The sequence below is a fragment of the Hevea brasiliensis genome, chromosome 5 (assembly GCF_030052815.1).
Source record: "Hevea brasiliensis isolate MT/VB/25A 57/8 chromosome 5, ASM3005281v1, whole genome shotgun sequence".
Classification (NCBI taxonomy): Eukaryota; Viridiplantae; Streptophyta; class Magnoliopsida; order Malpighiales; family Euphorbiaceae; genus Hevea; species Hevea brasiliensis.
The window spans coordinates 68,654,268-68,671,682 of NC_079497.1; positions in this window are offsets into that span (position 1 = coordinate 68,654,268).

Below are 17,415 nucleotides of genomic sequence, written 5' to 3' on the forward strand. Positions count from 1 at the left end.
ATTTCGGGGATTGGCCAAAATATGCCCCTCTTTACATAATTTCTATTGAAGGGAAAAATTTCCCGTGTAGGAATTTTATAAAGATTTAGACCCATATTTTGGACGATTAAAATTTTGAAACTTAAAATTAAAGTTAGGAAATTAAAACCTACTTAGGTCAGTGACCTAGAGGTTGGTAATAGGAATTTAAATGCTGAAAAATTAAAATCAACTTAGATCAAGGAACCAGAGTTTGGTAACAGGAAATTAAATGCTAAAAAATTAAAATCAACTTAGATCAAGGAACCAGAGGTTGATAACAGGAAATTAAATGCTGAAAAATTAAAATCAACTTAGGTCCAGGAGCCAGAGGTTGATAACAGGAAATTAAAAATGCTGGAAAATTAAAATCAACTTAGACCAAGGAACCAGAGGTTGATAACAGGAAATTAAAAATGCTGAAAAATTAAAATCAACTTAGATACAAGGAACCAGAGGCTGATAACAGGAAATTTAAAATGCTGGAAAATTAAAATCAACATAGATCAAGGAACCAGAGGTTGATAATAGGAAATTAAAAATGCTGGAAAATTAAAATCAACTTAGATCAAGGAAGCAGAGGTTGATAATAGGAAATAAAAAATGCTGGAAAATTAAAATCAACTTAGATCAAGGAACCAGAGGTTGATAATAGGAAATTAAAAATGCTGGAAAATTAAAATCAACTTAGATCAAGGAACCAGAGGTTGATAATCAACTTAGATCAAGGAACCAGAGGTTGATAATCAACTTAGATCAAGGAACCAGAGGTTGATAACAGGAAATTTAAAATGTTAGAAAATTAAAATCAACTTAGATCAAGGAACCAGAGGTTGATAATAGGAAATTAAAAATGCTGGAAAATTAAAATCAACTTCGATCAAGGAACCAGAGGTTGATAACATGAAATTAAAAATGCTAGAAAATTAAAATCAACTTACAAAATAAGCCTAACCTGACGCGAGAAGTTCTTCCGTGACGAAGTGTACTTAACAGGATCCCGAGGGTCAATGATTAATAGAGGACGAGTTACAAGACTTGACCTACAACTTCCCTTTCCTTACTCACTTCCCCGGATGCCTCTTTTTCTGTTTTCGACTTTCTTCTTGTTTTGCGGAAAGCGCCCTTGCGGGTTTTCACTTTCCCTTCAGCCCATTCGACTAGAAGCGCCCTTCCGAGTTTTCACCCTTAGTTTTTTTTTTTTTTTTTTTTTTTTTTTTTTCTTTTTCTGTCGCCCATTCCCTACAAGTTTCTTAGCAAAGTACACGAGGTTATCGACATCCAAATCCTAATCTTATAACAAAATTTTAACAAATTAATAGCGCACAGAAAATAGCATTAGAGTGTGAGTATATGAGAAAGGTAAAGTAAAAAGATAAATTAAAATGCAAATGTGAGAAGCAAATAGATCAAAGTGAAAGGATGACTTTATTATGCCTTTATTACGGCTTGAGAAATAAAGGTACAGTTTCAAAGAAAAAGGGTACAAGGATAGATCTCACAGATTTCTTGTAGTTAACTTTGAAGTCTCTTAACTGCCATTATTTCAAGTACTCTATTGACGAAGATTCATGCTGTGATGGTTTATTTTTCCTTCCTTGGTCCCATATCTTCTTCCTCATTTCTCCATTTTCTGGTTCTAAGGGTGCCCTTTCGGGTTTTCACCCTTAGATTTTTTTTTTTTTTTTTTTGCTTTACTCTTTCAGGGCGCCCTTTCGGGTTTTCACCCCTCACTCATTTTACAGAAAGTGCCTTCGGAGTTTTTGCTTTCTTTCGAACATTTCGCTAGGAGCGCCCCCTTTTGACGGTATCGGCATTCACGGGTCTTGGAAATTCTTCACCGTCCATGTGGGTCAAGATCAAGGCCCCACCAGAAAATGCCCTTTTGACCACGTAGGGTCCCTCATAAGTTGGTGACCATTTACCCCGGGTATCATTTTGATTCGGAAGCACTTTCTTCAGGACTAGATTCTCGGGTTGGAATTCGCACGAGCGAACGCCTTTGTTAAATGCCCTAGCCATTCTTCTCTGGTATAATTGCCCATGACACACTGCCGCTAGCCTTTTCTCGTCTAGCAAATTTAATTGGTCCAACCTTAACTGGATCCACTTCGACTCATCAATCCCTGATTCCTTCAGAATTCTTAGGGAAGGAATTTCCACTTTAATAGGTAATACAGCTTCCATCCTGTAAACCAGTGAGTATGGGGTTGCCCCAGTTGAAGTCCTTATAGAAGTCTGGTATGCGTGAAGGGCGTAGGGAAGCATATCATGCCAATCTCTATAGGTGATTGTCATTTTCCGAATTATTCTCTTGAGATTTTTATTTGCTGCTTCTACTGCTCCATTCATCTGGGGATGGTATGGTGAGGAATTGAGATGTCAGATCTTATATTGATCACATAATCTCTGAATCTTTGGAGACCATTCAAATTCTTAGCATTGTCAGTGACGATTTCACTGGGGAGGCCATGTCGGCAGATGACATTGTCTCTAAGGAATTTGAGAAATGTGTTCTGCGTGATGTGGACATATGATGTCGCTTCGACCCATTTAGAAAAATAGTCAATAGCTACCAAGATAAATCTATGCCCATTGGATGCCTTGGGGTTGATGGGACCAATTACGTCAATTCCCCACATTGCAAAAGGCCATGGTGAGATGAGGTTGAACAATTGGTGAGGCAGGACATTTATCGGATCCACGTAGATTTGAAATTTGTGACACTTCCAAAAGTATTCAATGCAATCCTTCTCCATAGTAGTCCAGAAGTATTCTCGTCGCAAGATTTGCTTAGCCATCATATGCCCATTAGCATGGGTAGCACAGTTCCCCTCATGAGTTTCGAAAAAGATCCTATTTGCTTCTTTTGCATCTACGCATCTCAACAATTCGCCGTTGGAGCTCCTTTTGTATATAATTTCTCCACTGGGGAAGTATCCCAAAGCTAATCTCCAGATCATTCTTCTTTCGTTTCTACTTGCCCCTGGAGGGAATTCTCTGGTTTTAATGTAGACCTGGATGTCATGATACTAAGGTTTACCATCTGTTTCTTCCTCGATCATGAAGCAGTATGCCGGCTCACTCCTTGCTTTGATCTACAATTCCTGAGTCGTCTGCCCTTCTTCTATTTGAGCCATGACAGCTAGGGTGGCTAAGGCATCCGCAAATTGACTTTTGTCCCGACTGAGGTGAGTGAAAGAAATTTTTTCAAATTTCTTGATCAATTCCAGTAGGTACTTCTAATATGGGATTAACTTCGGATCCTTAGTTTGCCATTCTCCCTTGACTTGATAAATGATCAGGGCTGAATCTCCATATACCTCCAACTTCCTGACTTTCATTTCGATGGCAGCCTATAAACCCATCACACAGACTTCGTATTTTGTGACATTGTTGGTACATTCAAACCTTAACTTGAGGGCTATTGGGAAGTGTCTTCCATTCGGGGATACCAACACAGCTCCGATTCCATTACTGGACAAATTAACAGCTCCGTCGAAATACATTTCCCATACATCAGCTAGCTCTTTTTCCTCGCCGTCGACTTCGTTAACATGCTCATCAGGGAACTCAAAATCCAAGGCTTCATAATCTTAGATAGGGTTCTTTGCTAAAAGATCAGTGATTATGCTACCCTTTACTGCCTTTCGGGTCATATAGACAATGTCATATTGAGAGAGTATGACCTGCCATTTGACTATCCTTCCCGGCACAAATGGGATTTCGAACACATACTTAATAGGATCCATCCTAGAGATGAGCCATGTCTTATGATTCAACATGTAGTGTTTAAGCCGATTCGCCATCCAGGCCAACGCGCAATAAGTTTTCTCTAGGAAAGAGTACCTCGACTCACAATCATTGAACTTCTTATTCAAATAGTAGATGGCTCTTTCCTTTCAACCAGTATCATCATGTTGTCCCAAAACACATCCCATTGAACTCTGTTAGACTGCCATATACAGAATCAGCGGCCTTCCCACCACCAAAGGAACCAATACTGGTGGATTTGACAAGTACTGCTTAATTTTCTCGAAAGCCTCTTGACAAACGGAATCCCATTGAGTGGTGTTATTCTTTTGGAGTAGTATGAAGATAGGCTCAGCTTTAGCAGTGAGGTTGGAAATAAATCTCTACATGTAGTTCAGCTTCCCCAGGAAACTGCGTACCTCCCTTTCTGTTTTTGGGGATGGCATCTCTTGAATTGCTCGAACTTTGTCTGGATCTACTTCTATTCCCTTCTCACTCACTATGAATCCCAACAACTTCCCAGATCTAGCTCGGAATATGCATTTGGCAGGCTTCAGTTTCAGTTGATACTTCCTGAGTCTCTCGAATACTTTCCTCAGCACTTGCACATGGCTTTCTCCTTCCCTTGATTTGATGATCATATCATCCACGTACACCTCCACTTCTTTATGCATCATATCGTGGAATAACGTGACCATAGCGTGTTGGTAGGTAGCGCCAGCATTCTTTAAGCCAAATGGCATGACCCGATAACAGAATACTCCCCACTGAGTGATAAAAGCAGTTTTATCCTTATCTTGTTCATCCATGGGGATTTGATTGTACCCGGACTCCCCATCGATACATGAACATCTGCCCAATCCTGCAGCATTGTCTACTAGCACGTCTATGTGTGGGAGAGGGAAATCATCTTTCAAGGTTGCTTTATTAAGATCCTTGTAATCAACGCACACCCTGACTCTCCCGTCCTTCTTCATTATCGGGACAACGTTAGCTATCCATTGGGGATATTTGACTACTTCTAGAAACTCAGCATCATACTGTTTTTTGACTTCATCCCTAACTTTGAGCAGCGTGTCAGGGTTCATTCTTCTTAGCTTCTGCTTTACCGGGATTGTCCCCGGAATTAAGGGAATTTTGTGCGTCACTATGTGAGGGTCTAAGCCGGTCATATCGTCATAGCTCCATGAAAATACATCTAGGAATTCTTTGAGCAAACTGATCATATCTTATAATTCTGCACTCTCCACAACTTTAAGTTCCCTTTTTATTTCTTCTGTGCCTAAATTCACGGTGTGCATTTCGTCCCCGCAAGGCACTAGGGAAGGTTCATCTCTTTCATCCCTTTCTTCTATGAGTTCTCCCTCAGAATCACTTGAAGTAATGGCAGTTATGGGGATTTCAAAATTAACCAGAGGAATTTCTGAGTCTATTGAATTATTAGGTGTTAATTGATGAATGGTCCTGAAGAAACGAAAGCGGAACATATGATAAGAATGGATTTCAAAAGGAAAGGAAAAGAGAATAAAATGAGTTATTAGTTCATTAATATTCATATCATAAAAAAAGGGTCCATTTACAGTATTACACTTGTCACCATGGACAAAATGATCAAGTGTAGATAACCAAAGGTACTTTACTCGAAATTGAGTACAGTGATGTCCTCTACTGTAGAGTTGTCTAGTTCTTGCCCTTCAGCTATTGGCGAGACTAAAGCTTCATACAAGGAATCGAGATGGATGACATCAATGGATGGTTCATCGAGTGATTCTTCAGCTTCTGTTGGATTTTCAATGACCGACTTGGTGAAGACCTCTGTGATTTTTTGGACTACCTTCATTTTCCCGATTTTCTGATCAAATCTCTGATCCCGAAGCATACTTCTCATCCAGAATTGTCCATCCATGAGGGCGTCTTCCTTATAACCCAAACCACGATGGCCAACCTTTTGGATAGTTGTTATAGGTTCGATAATTCCCTGTAATGTGGCGCCTAACGCCTTGCCCTTTTCATGACCACTCTTCAACATTACCTTCGCTACCATAGCCGCGGCCCCTTCATTTATCGAAGTGGTTTCTTGCAATTCAAGAGCCTGGAAAGAGCTTTCCAATGACTCTTCAACTGCTTCCCCATAAGGAAGTGATTGTGGCTTAGTGACCAGCATGGCTTCCTCCCCTTTCACAGTGATGATTCTGCCGCCCATAATGTATTTAATCTTCTGGTGCAAAGTTGAAGGAACAACATTTGCTGAATGGATCCAAGGCCTCCCTAGCAACATAGTGTATGCAGGTTCAATGTTCATCACTTGGAATATGACATTGAAAGTGCATGTGCCGATTTGGAGCCGCAAGTCAATGTCTCCCAGTACCTCCCTCCTTGTGCCGTCAAAAGTCTTACCACCATAGCACTTTGACGCATGTTTGACCGGTCGACTGGCAGCCTTGCCAAGGTGGCATTGGGCAAGACGTTAAGCGCGGATCCATTATCGATGAGGACCTTGGCAACTATACAACCTTTACATTTTACTATTACATGCAGAGCTTTAATGTGCTTTAAGCCTGTAGGGTTTATCTCTTCTTTTGAGAAAGTGACAAAACTGGATGCTTGAATTTTTCCCACTATCTTCTCAAATTGCCCTAGTGTGATGTCGAGGTTTACGAAGGCCTGATCTAGAATTTTCTGTAGGGCTTGACGGTGCACTTCTGAGCTCAAAATCAGTGTCAACAGTGAAATTCGAGCAGGTGTCTTCCTTAACTGTTCAACCACGTCGTACTCACTTTGCTTCATTATTTGAAGCAATAGTTCTTCCTGTTCGCTTGATCCGGCAGGTTCTCCTCTTTCCACTTTCTCAACCTCCTCTTCCGTATTCTCTTGTGGCTCTCCCATTTTTACTTTCCCAGTCTTCTTTTCTTTCTCTTCATTCCCGTAACATCTCCCACTTCGAGTTATAAATTCAACCTCTTGCTCAAGTGGGGAGAATGTTGTGGTAGTGACGGGCTGGGGGTTTGATTTGGGAGTAGCATTGCCAGAAGGTTCGGCGTAAGTCATCTTGAAGTGCTCATGAGGAGTGAAGCATGGTTTAGGAGGTGCTGAGGGTGAGGCAAGGCTAGGAGCTAGTGTATTGCTCGATGCTCCTTGGGTGAAGACTTGGAAATCATAATTCCAGGGCACAGCACGAGTGTTTGTGACTGGGAGCTGAGGCGGGGTTCGGATGATTGTTACTGGTGGTGATGATGCTGGGGTAGAGAAGGTCATTCTGTGATTAGAGGTGGAGGCATTTTGGCCGAATTGGGCTGTATTTACTCCGCCCTCCATTTTCGACCTTGCTTGGCATCTTAAGATTTTGAGGGACAGTAAGTTCTGGACCTCTTGTTTGAACTCCCCACAATTTTGTAGCTCGTGGTTAGCTGCTCCTCCGTGATAGGGGCATCCCGCATTATCTTTAAGCTCTGGTGTTTGAGGATAGAGGTAACCTTCCCTCACTACCATTGTAAAAATTTCCTCAAAGTGAGGAATCAATTGATCTAGCTCCAAGGTTGACCCTTCTCCTTCTGAATCTATCATATTCACGCCATTGCCCGTACTATGATTGGGTAATGGGTTTGAGTTGATATTGGGAACGGAGCCATTCCCTTCGATTTTCAATCACCCGTTTCTGATTAGAGCGTGCACCCTCCCCCTGAGTGCCCCGCAATTGTCGGTCGAGTGTCCCTGTGCCCCTCCATGATACTCACACCAGGCACTGGCATCATACCACCTGGGGTATGGCAGCTGAATTGGGTCAAGGGGAATCGGCACTATTTGATTTATAACGATGAGGTATCGGTATATTTCGCTAAGTGGGAGGGGAAGAGGTGGATTAGGGATTCTTCGTGGTCTTGGGTTATTTTGGGGTGGTCTAGGTTGAGTAGGTTGAGGAGGTGGTCTGGGCTGGTAAGTTGTTGGTGGTGGATACTGTGGGCGTGGATGAGGATAATTTGGGAAAGGGGGTGGAATGTTGGCAATTGTTGGGCCATGAGAAGGTGGATATGGCCAGTAGTTGTTCTGAGGAAGTGGGGAGTGATTGTTCTGTCGGGTGATGGAATGCACATCACCCTCTTTCTGTTTACCAAAACTGGCATTTTTCTTCGCAAGATTCTCAGTCATTTCCTGCAATCGTCCTAACCAAAGATTAGCTTCAATCCTCTCTCTAGCTTGAATAATGTCTGAGAAGCTGTTGGAGGTATTTCCAATCATTAAATTGAAATACGCCTCCTTCAAGGTCTTAATGAACAAAGAACATAATTCATTGTCAGTGACTGGAGGATACACTTCTGCCACTTTCTCTCTCCACCTCTGGGCATATTCTTTGAAACTTTCCCTGTCTCTCTGCACTAAATTTTGGAGGTCTCTCCTTGTGGGGGCAATGTCGCAGTTGAACTTGTATTGTTTTAGGAAGGCATCGGCCAAATCTTTCCAGGAGCGCAATTTGCTCCTGTCCAACTGAATACACCATCTCAGGGCAGCCCCGGAGAGACTCTTGTGAAAGAAGTGAACCAGGAGTCTATTGTCTTCCGTCAGGGCTGACATTTTGGCAATGTAAGTAGATAGATGGATGCGGGGATCTAAATTCCCGGTGTATTTGTCGAAGTCTGGGACTTTGAACTTGGGCGGCACCATCACATCTGGTACCAATCTTACTGATGCTACATCAACTGAACCATACATGTTTAGGCCCTCTATTGCTCTTAATCTTTCTTTTAGAGCAGACAGCTTCTCATTTTCTCTTGTTTTATTTTCTCCTCTCACTGCATGAGATACTCCCCCGGTTGGGAAATAAGGGGCAGAATGAACCGGAGGGATCAGGATTGACGGGTATGGTTCGGCATTCGGGACAGCCGGGTAATAGGAGAAGGGTAGGTTATTATTTAGGGGAGCCGGATTGACGGTGATTGTTGGATCTAGGATAGGTGGCTGGAAGGTAGAAGAGGTTGAAGCATTATGGGAATCCACCATTGTAGGAGGTGGAGGAGGTAGTGGTAAGTTGGGCTCTGATACAGGCTTATTTTAGGACATCTCTCTCATTAGTCTCATGAGCTCTGAGACCTGGTCTTTCAACTCGGACACTTGTCCTTGTAGGTTCTGGACTTGTTCTTGGTCTTCTATTAGCCTTCTTGTTCGTGACCATGTTAAGTACACTCGTCTGGGTTGAACAGTGTGTCTGGTCAGGCTTGCTTTGCTTGAAGCAATGTTGATTTTCTGTAGGGAGTAAAAAGGAAGTCTTTTAGTGAATTTTGAATTTTGTTAAAAATTAAAAGGGTCCTGGTTTGGCATCCAACTTTTCGCATAACCCTAGCGAGGGGGGTTCCTATGGGAGTCATACTATTCATTTACAATTTTGCTAAACAATGGCCCAAAGTTGTTCCATTAATCGAATAATTCATACATGGCAATCTTTACATCGGCCTAGGCTCAGGGAGATTCTTTGTAATGTAATGACATTTTCTGAGATATTCATAAAGCCTTTCTTCTTGTCTGGCAGGGTTGAATATCTTCAGGGCATACTCGGATTCGGGTAAGAGTTCTTGTTTCCCCTATGCTATCATTCTCTCCAGCTGGTCAACATTTTCTTTTAGCTCTCGATAGAGAGTGGCTTGTCTTTCTTTTTCCTTCCTTTCTTTAGCACATTCTCTCAGGATATCATTGACAAGTTGTGCTTGCTCCTTTAGTTCAAGCTTCTTCTTTTTGCTTTCTTGTTTATATTCTTCCATAAGTATCTCCTGGTATTCCATTTTCTCTTGAAGTTTGACATTCTGTACTTCTGCTTCTTTCATTGTAGCTTTGAGAGAGATCTTTTCCTTTTTCCACCGCATTCCTTGTTCCTCAAACTCTGTCTTTTCAGCGATTGCTTCTTCCCTTAGCCTTTTTACTTCTCTTCTGAGGATATGCTGTTAGTCCTCCAACTGTCTTATTTGTTCTTGTAATTGCCGATTTTTGGTATCCGCCTTTTGTAGAGAGTCCACCAAACGAGCACTAGCTTCTTCTGAAAGGATGTTTCGACGGGGGTCGCTACCTTCGAATTTGGTTAGATCTGTAGTTAGGTATCCTTGATCCCTGTCGACCCTCCATTTAAGATAATCGCCCTTGACATTCGGACCTTTAGGCGACCTTTCCAACATAGTGATGTTTTCCCAGGATTTGCGAGCTATTTTCAATTCTTCTTCATTATTGAGCTCATGATAGAAATGACCTCGGTGGTATTCTTCAATACTGATTGCGGACTGGGTCGAACCGAACTATCTCATTACTAATGCTGGGATGTAATTTGTATGTCCGGTCGCTCCAATTAGAGACACTGAACAATTACCCCCTGTGCTAAACAAAATGGGTTGACCTGCCATCCACAATTTCTTCCAACAGTAGTCATAGCTGTTGAAGCTCAAAATCCATTCTCGCCACTACAGCTCATCCTTTGGGTTGATTACTAATCTGGCCATCATCTCGATAAGAGGCTGATCAAGATACCAAGTTAACCACTTTGTCTTTACAGGACACATATGACTGATGATCTAGAGGTGCAACAATTGAGAACAACACCTGATGCACCCCTTGCCTTGTTGTCGACAGTAAGTAAGAGTCAAGAAAGTCTCTGCAAGAATTGCCGGTATTGGGTTGACCTTCTGTTTCTCTACTGCCCAGAATATCTCCGCAATGCTGCAGGTTATAATTCCAGGAGGCCTAGGGAACAAGATCAGGCCATAGATCCCCAAAGCAAGTGCTAATAAAGCCTACTCCCATTGTTCATCCTGGATATATCGATCCAACCACTTCTTGAGGTAAGTCCAATACCAACCATGTGTGTTTCCTTTGACAGTTTCCCTCGCTTTTGCTTCTTCCGGGGGAATCCCCAACATATGTGTGAACCGTTTCCAGGTCTGCCTATGCTCAAGGTATAGGTAGATCCGATTTTGCGCTGCATAAGGAATTTCTAGCAATGCCTAATATTCTTCCATAGTGGGGGTAGTATCGATATCGTTAAAGGAGAACACCCCATACTTGGGATTCCAAACTGACAACATGGCCTTTAATGCTGAAACTTGGACTTTGACTCGTATCAAGATAGCAATCCTTCCTTATTTTTCCTCAAATTGTACCTTGACACAATCGGGAAGCAACCTCAAACTACTGGATAAGCCCTCGAGACAGGTACTTTTGACTTCGACTTTGCTTAGGTCCAATGAAGGTAACAAGTTGGCATCTGCCCTGGTGACATCACTTCATGAGGGTACTGAACCATGAGGCTATTTGGACCATGGTTTAGCATGCTCTTCCGGTCTAGGAATTTCTTCTGCCGACTGACTCGAGGATGCAATGTTAAAAATGATGCTTATTCTTTTACAGACCTTAATTCGGGGATGCCTGTAGGGAAAACTTGATAGTAGGATAAATTCAGGGAATTTTGAATTATACTGTTGGCAGGGTGACACCTACACATTTATCAAAGTAGGAAAGTGTGTAGGTCCCCCAAACAGTATGATCCAAGATTACCCTAAAAAATAAGAACATAAGAAAACACAAACAGAATAGGGCGAGAGCAAGTATGTCCCTTTTGTCCTAAAATAAGGAGAGTCCTGGTACCGGATAGGTGCTACCTAATTGGATAGTTCTATCTTATGAGGTAGTTTGCTATAGCTTTCAGCTATTGTGATAGTTTAGCTCAAGGTGTAATTTTCTAAAAGCCATAGGTTCCCAGATTGCCCCTACTGTAAACAGTAGAGCCCCATTCTATCACCATGATACTAATGGGAGAGTTCCACGGGTATCATAGTAAATAGAACAAGTTTCAATCTGAGCAGAAGCCTTCACGGATACTAACGGGGTAAAACCCATGGGTACTACTACATGACTCCCTCCTATTTTCCTAAAAGGGTAAGAAAGCTCGGATATAGGGCTGGAGTATGTGAGGACATTGTGTGAGTGTTCAATGTGTGAAGGGACACCTTTACCTCTTCCCAGTATGGGGGAGTTTTTCCTTTTTCTCTTTTTTAGACGAAAAGTGCTGTGAGGAATTGGACAATCAAGACAAGCAAAACGGTCAGTAAAAATAACAATAATTAACATATGGAATTTTGTAAATTAAGCCCACCTAACTACGGTTTGAGCATAAAATTAAATCTGCTTTTGGACCTCTGAACCGGGTTTAAGGTGAAGGGTCCCTAGTGGAGTCGCCAAGCTGTCGTAAGGTATTTTGCGATCGCCTAAATGAACACTCACCGAAGTGGGAAAGAGTGAGGAGTCGCCACTTTAATTTTGAGGGAAATTAAAGAAAACCATTTATGAAAATAAATTAAAATAAAGCCACTTCGGAAACAGAGATTCTAGGTTCGGGGTCCGTATGCGGGCGGGGAAGGTGTTAGGAACCCCACCTCATCCCTCTATGAGGGTAAGCAGATTTAACATTATGCTCTTCATAAATTAAAATCAATAGTTAAGGGGGTTAGAATAAAGATGTTAATCCCTTTGATACAAGGGAATATTTAATTTTTCATTGTTTCAGGTTACCCAAATACATAAGTACATGAGACGACCCTTAGTGAGTTGGTGTTGCGCAGCGGTTTTTGGTTTAAGGGATTACTTTGCATACCATGTTGTTTGAATTTAAGAGAGTCTGGGTAAAAACCTCTCCCGATATCTAGAGGTGATCTGTTTAAAGTTTGAATAAGGGATCTCGTATAAGAACTCTCCTCCGATCTCCACATAGTTATTAAAATTTTGGTTGTGAATCGGATAAGAACTCTCCTCCGATCTCTTTAAATAATTATTAAAAATTTTGATTAAAGATCGGATACGAACTCTCCTCCGATCTCCACATATTTATTAAAATTTTGGTTGAGAATCGGATAAGAACTCTCATCTGATCTCTTTCTTCATTTAAATGAGAATCGGGTAAGAACTCTCCCCCGACCTCTTGAGATTTAATTGCAATCGTACGTCGTAAAGATCATAGACTAAGGGTTCTGACATTCGAAGACGCTGAGAGCCCGAACAAAACTTCTCTTAATCCGTTAGTACCTTATAACTATGTAGGGGATATAGACTAAATTTCTTTTTGATCTCCTACGTGATTACTTTACCAATACCTTTTAACAGGCAATATCCGATCTCTTCCATTCACTAGTTGGGGACCCGATCTTACCTCGATCCCCCACTATACCAAGTTATCTCCGGAGCTAGTCTAGTGGTTCGACTTCATAATTTTCTCCTGATTTGTTATCCAAACTTTTATTATTTCGAAGAAACTTTCATGTTAAGATATAGCTACCAACATTTTACCAAACTATCTATACATTACTCAGGGCCAAAAAACCAATATTTGAAGGTAATAAAGGCTAAAAAAATAGATGACATGAGCAGATGAACAAAAAGTAAACTCAAGAGGATAACCACCTTCGTGGGGTTTTTAACATAACATAAACTTGACGAAAGTTACAAGCATGAAAATGAAGAAAATAAATATAAAGAACACGACCACTTGGTAAAGTGACGGTCTAAACACTCACCTGTGAGGAGTTGAGTCTATTGAACTAACTATGGAGTCACAAATATAGTAGAGCTGCGTGCTAATAGTCTGGGGACTAATGCTTGCCTTGTAATGAAGAGTATCAAGTTAAAATGCAGTCGAACCGAAATGACAATAACTGGGCTTGAATGAGATTGAGCTTGTAAAATAAGAGTGAATATAAAGATGATGAGAACAAAACTGAAACTAAGAGAGGGTATTGCAGAGCAATGAACAAACTGAAAATAAATAGTTTCAGTGTCCAACACTCCTTTAAAGAAAATACTTTAGAAAACTGGTTTCTGATGTTTTTTCTATTTTGAAAGCTTAAAAATAGCAGAGTAGCAAAACTGAATCAACTTTCAGAGCTTTTCCACTATAATCACCACCCTTTTTCTTTTGTTCTCCTCCCTCTTCACAGTGTTTCATATAGGTATTTATAGGGAACGGGTGCTCCCAATAAAGGGTGAGGATTTTTTCTAAGGGAGATGAAAGGTTTGGATTTTAAAGGACATGATCTGATGCCTGAGAATTGGAGAGAATCAAAATGGATGGCTAAGATCCTATTCCGAACATTTGTCCTTTTTCTTTTCTAATCCAACGGTTCAAAATCTTTTGTCAAGGGAGATCCGAAGGCTGGGAATAAAAGGCACCAGTCTTGTCGTCTTCTCTTTGATCCAAGGGCTCCGGACTTGTCCTTGCAAGTAAGATCAACGGTGGAGATCGAGATGCATAGGACTGTCATGACATGTCCTGGCACTTGTCAGTAATGTTGATGATTCTGCAAATGAGGCGTGCAGTGGAGATTTGATCTTGTCTGCAACGCTTTAACTACCTCAGCTCTGATTATGACGACAGTTATTGAAAGTTGTCTCATCCTCTCCTTGCTTTCCGATCTCCCATCCCTTCCGATCTTTCCATCATGACCTTTTCCGATCTCTCATGTCGGGCCCCTCTCCCGATCTCTCTCACTCCAGCACCTTCTTCTCTATCCAGGCTGATTTAGTCAAAGCATTTATTCCTTCGGTTACCGAGGCGTCCGCTTCGTTTTCCGCTAGCGATAAATGCTCAGATCCTCTCTATATATATATACCTTCAACGGGACATCCTTCCGCATTTCATTTTCTTCTCTTTTCGCTTTCTCACTTTTCCTGTTCTAGCTGCTCCGGCAATAATCCCGGCCATGGCTGCTACTTTTGATCTTTTTTCGACTGCTCCCTTTATTTATCGACTGAAAATTTACGACCCCGGTGATCAGAAAATCACGATGGCCACCTCTGATGACAGTGAGAGAACCGAACTAATTTACCGATCCAGGTCGAGAATATCGATCGTGTCGATCTCGAGTCGGTCGACCAATATAATCGTTGAACTTATTTCGGGTGAGAAGACTGCTAATTTCCCTCTTACCATTGGTGATTGCCCTTTGAAGCTCACTTGGCTCCTCACCACATCGGGTGTCCTGACAACGGCTCGGTTCCGAGCGATAACATTGACGATGACCTCTCCTATCCTCATGAGAGTTATAGTCACCCCATCTGAGCTGTACATCTATCCGATGTCGATGGCTGGTTTCTTGATCAAACACATCTTTTGATTCAGCCATGAGACTAGGCTTTGACATAGGCCTTTACTAGGTAGGATGTATCGCTGATCTCTAGAGATCGCCCAAATGATGTAATCTGACCTTTAATGTAATCTGATCTCTAGAGATTGCCCAATTTGATGTAATCTGACCTTTAATGTAATCTGATCTCTTGAGATCGCTCAAATGATGTAATCTGACCTTTTGGAAATGAAATTTTATTTTGACAATTATCATTTTATTATTATTGCATTGGTTATTTTTTGATCTCTAATGTGTTTATCTGATCCAATTCCTAACTGAACAGCCCTTAGCCGATCTATAACTTTAAACATCTATCTTAATCTGCCGATCTTTAACCAGCCAATCTCTCCTTATTTATTTATAGAGTTTCTGAAATGTTCTTGCGACGTATCAGAAAAGCTGGCGAATCCTGCTAACCGATGCGCCACTTGGGACACTGTGAGCATTAAATGCTCAGACAGGTATAAATAGGGGATGGGTCAGCCAGTTGCTCCCTTATGACATTTTCAGCGTGTAGCGAGCGATTCCAAAATTCTCTCGTTTCTTCAAGTTCTTCCGACATCGATCACACTCCGGTAAGGGTTTTGATCTTTCTTTTAGTTAAATTTTCTCTTTTCTTTGAAAATGAGCGGCACCGAGGGTCAGAGAGCGGCGAGTCCCCCTTCCATTTAGGTCTCGTGGTCGTCAGATGAAGTTAAAGTGGTCAGACCAAGCGGGCAATCTGAACCTCCTACGACCTCCATTTCAGCCCATAGTCAAGCGGCACCCTCAAGACGAACGCATACCTCAGGGAGAGAAAGCCTTCCCGTATATGAGCTGCCATCAATCCTTCAAGAAACCGATCTGCAGATGATTAGCCAAGAATACAACCTTCGGATCGACTCATACGAGCTTATCAGATGCCATGGTGATCTCCGAGCCGATCATTTCTTCGAAGAAAATGATATGATTATGATATAGGAAGAGCAATTAAAAGCCAGGCTGCGGTTCCCTCTGGATGACTTCTTCAAGGAAGTTCTGAAATTTCACCAAGTATGTGTAGCCCAAGTACATTCGAACTCGTGGTGGATCCTGGTAGCCTTAAGAGGCCTCTGCCGAGCTAAGGGACTCAGTCCCACAATGAAGGTGTTCGCCGAGCTACATAGGCTAACTCGTCAAAAGGACGACAATTACTGGTTCTTTCAGGCGAAGCCGCATTGTGGGCTCTTTACCGATCTGCCCTCCTCACTGAAGAATTGGAAGAATCGCTTCTTCGTTTGAGGAGCAAGATTCTGAATGATTTTGAGGGTTTCCCACATAGCTGGCTGCATCTGGGCCCATCACTTTTGAAGCACATCGCCTTGAGCAGGGAAGAGGGTGCCATGGTAATGGAGCTAAAGGATCAGGCGACCAATCAGAAGTTCTCCTGTTTAGATGTGGTGACGGCCGAACTGCATCATTGGATAATGGAGTCGGTTACCGGCGAAGAACGCGGGCTTCAGCTCTCTGACCTCGGCCTCAGTACTTTTTATATCTCTGATCTCTGGGCCTTAGCGAACTCACTGAATTTTTCTTTGTGCAGGCATGGCGAGCGGCGAGGCTTCCAAAGAGAGTCGAAAGCGAAATAGAGAGGTCTCTAGGAAAGTGCGGGAGATGAAGCGTGCCGAGGCCTCTCAGATGCCAAGGCACGATCCAGGGGAGATGCAGGGAGGCTCGTCCTGACCCTCAGGGCTACCGATCCCTGAAATAGAAGTGATCCAGTCTCCTCCTCGATAGGAAGAATCGCCACCTCCAACGGTTGCTTCAGGTGCGTAAGGGGGTCCTTCCCAACCTCCTACAAAGACCCTTTCCCACGGCGCTCAAGTCTTGATTCACTCCCTTGAGAAGAACCAAACCGTTCAAGAGAATCCGGGTTTGGCTAAGGTTTTAGGGGCCTCCATCTGCCTTCAGAAGGATCGGAATAGGCTGTCCCCGAATAGTCTCAATGATATCCTGACCCAACCTATGAGCCTGAGCGTGGAGAGTTTGGTGAACCAACATATCATCCGGGAAAAGGCTCATCATTTGAGGCAGGAGATCCAGAAGGTGGGTCAGAAAGTGACTTCAGCCCGAGCCTAACTTTCATTCGCCCAAAACTACATAGCTAAAATTGAGGGGCGGATGAAGTTCTATGAGTATAAACTGGCCGAGCAGGCTCATGCTCTTGAAGAGGCTCAGTCGCTCCGAGCTGCTGATGTCGCTCGCCTCACTGAAGAACTTAAAGCAAAAGAAGAAGAGGCAGTGACGAGGGAGGCTAGTGCTTATGTGAACGCCCATGGGGATCTTTTGGCCGAGCTCAAGAAGCGTTATCCTGAAGAGGATTTTTCCTGGATGGTGGACTTGGCTCCCCAAGGCGAAGAGGATAACGAGGAGGAAGTTGGGGGAGATGGAGAGGGTGAGCGAAATGTAGAACAGGCTGGGGGTGATCCTCTAGCCGAATGACTTGTATTTTATTTTGAAATGAAATGAAATTCTCTCT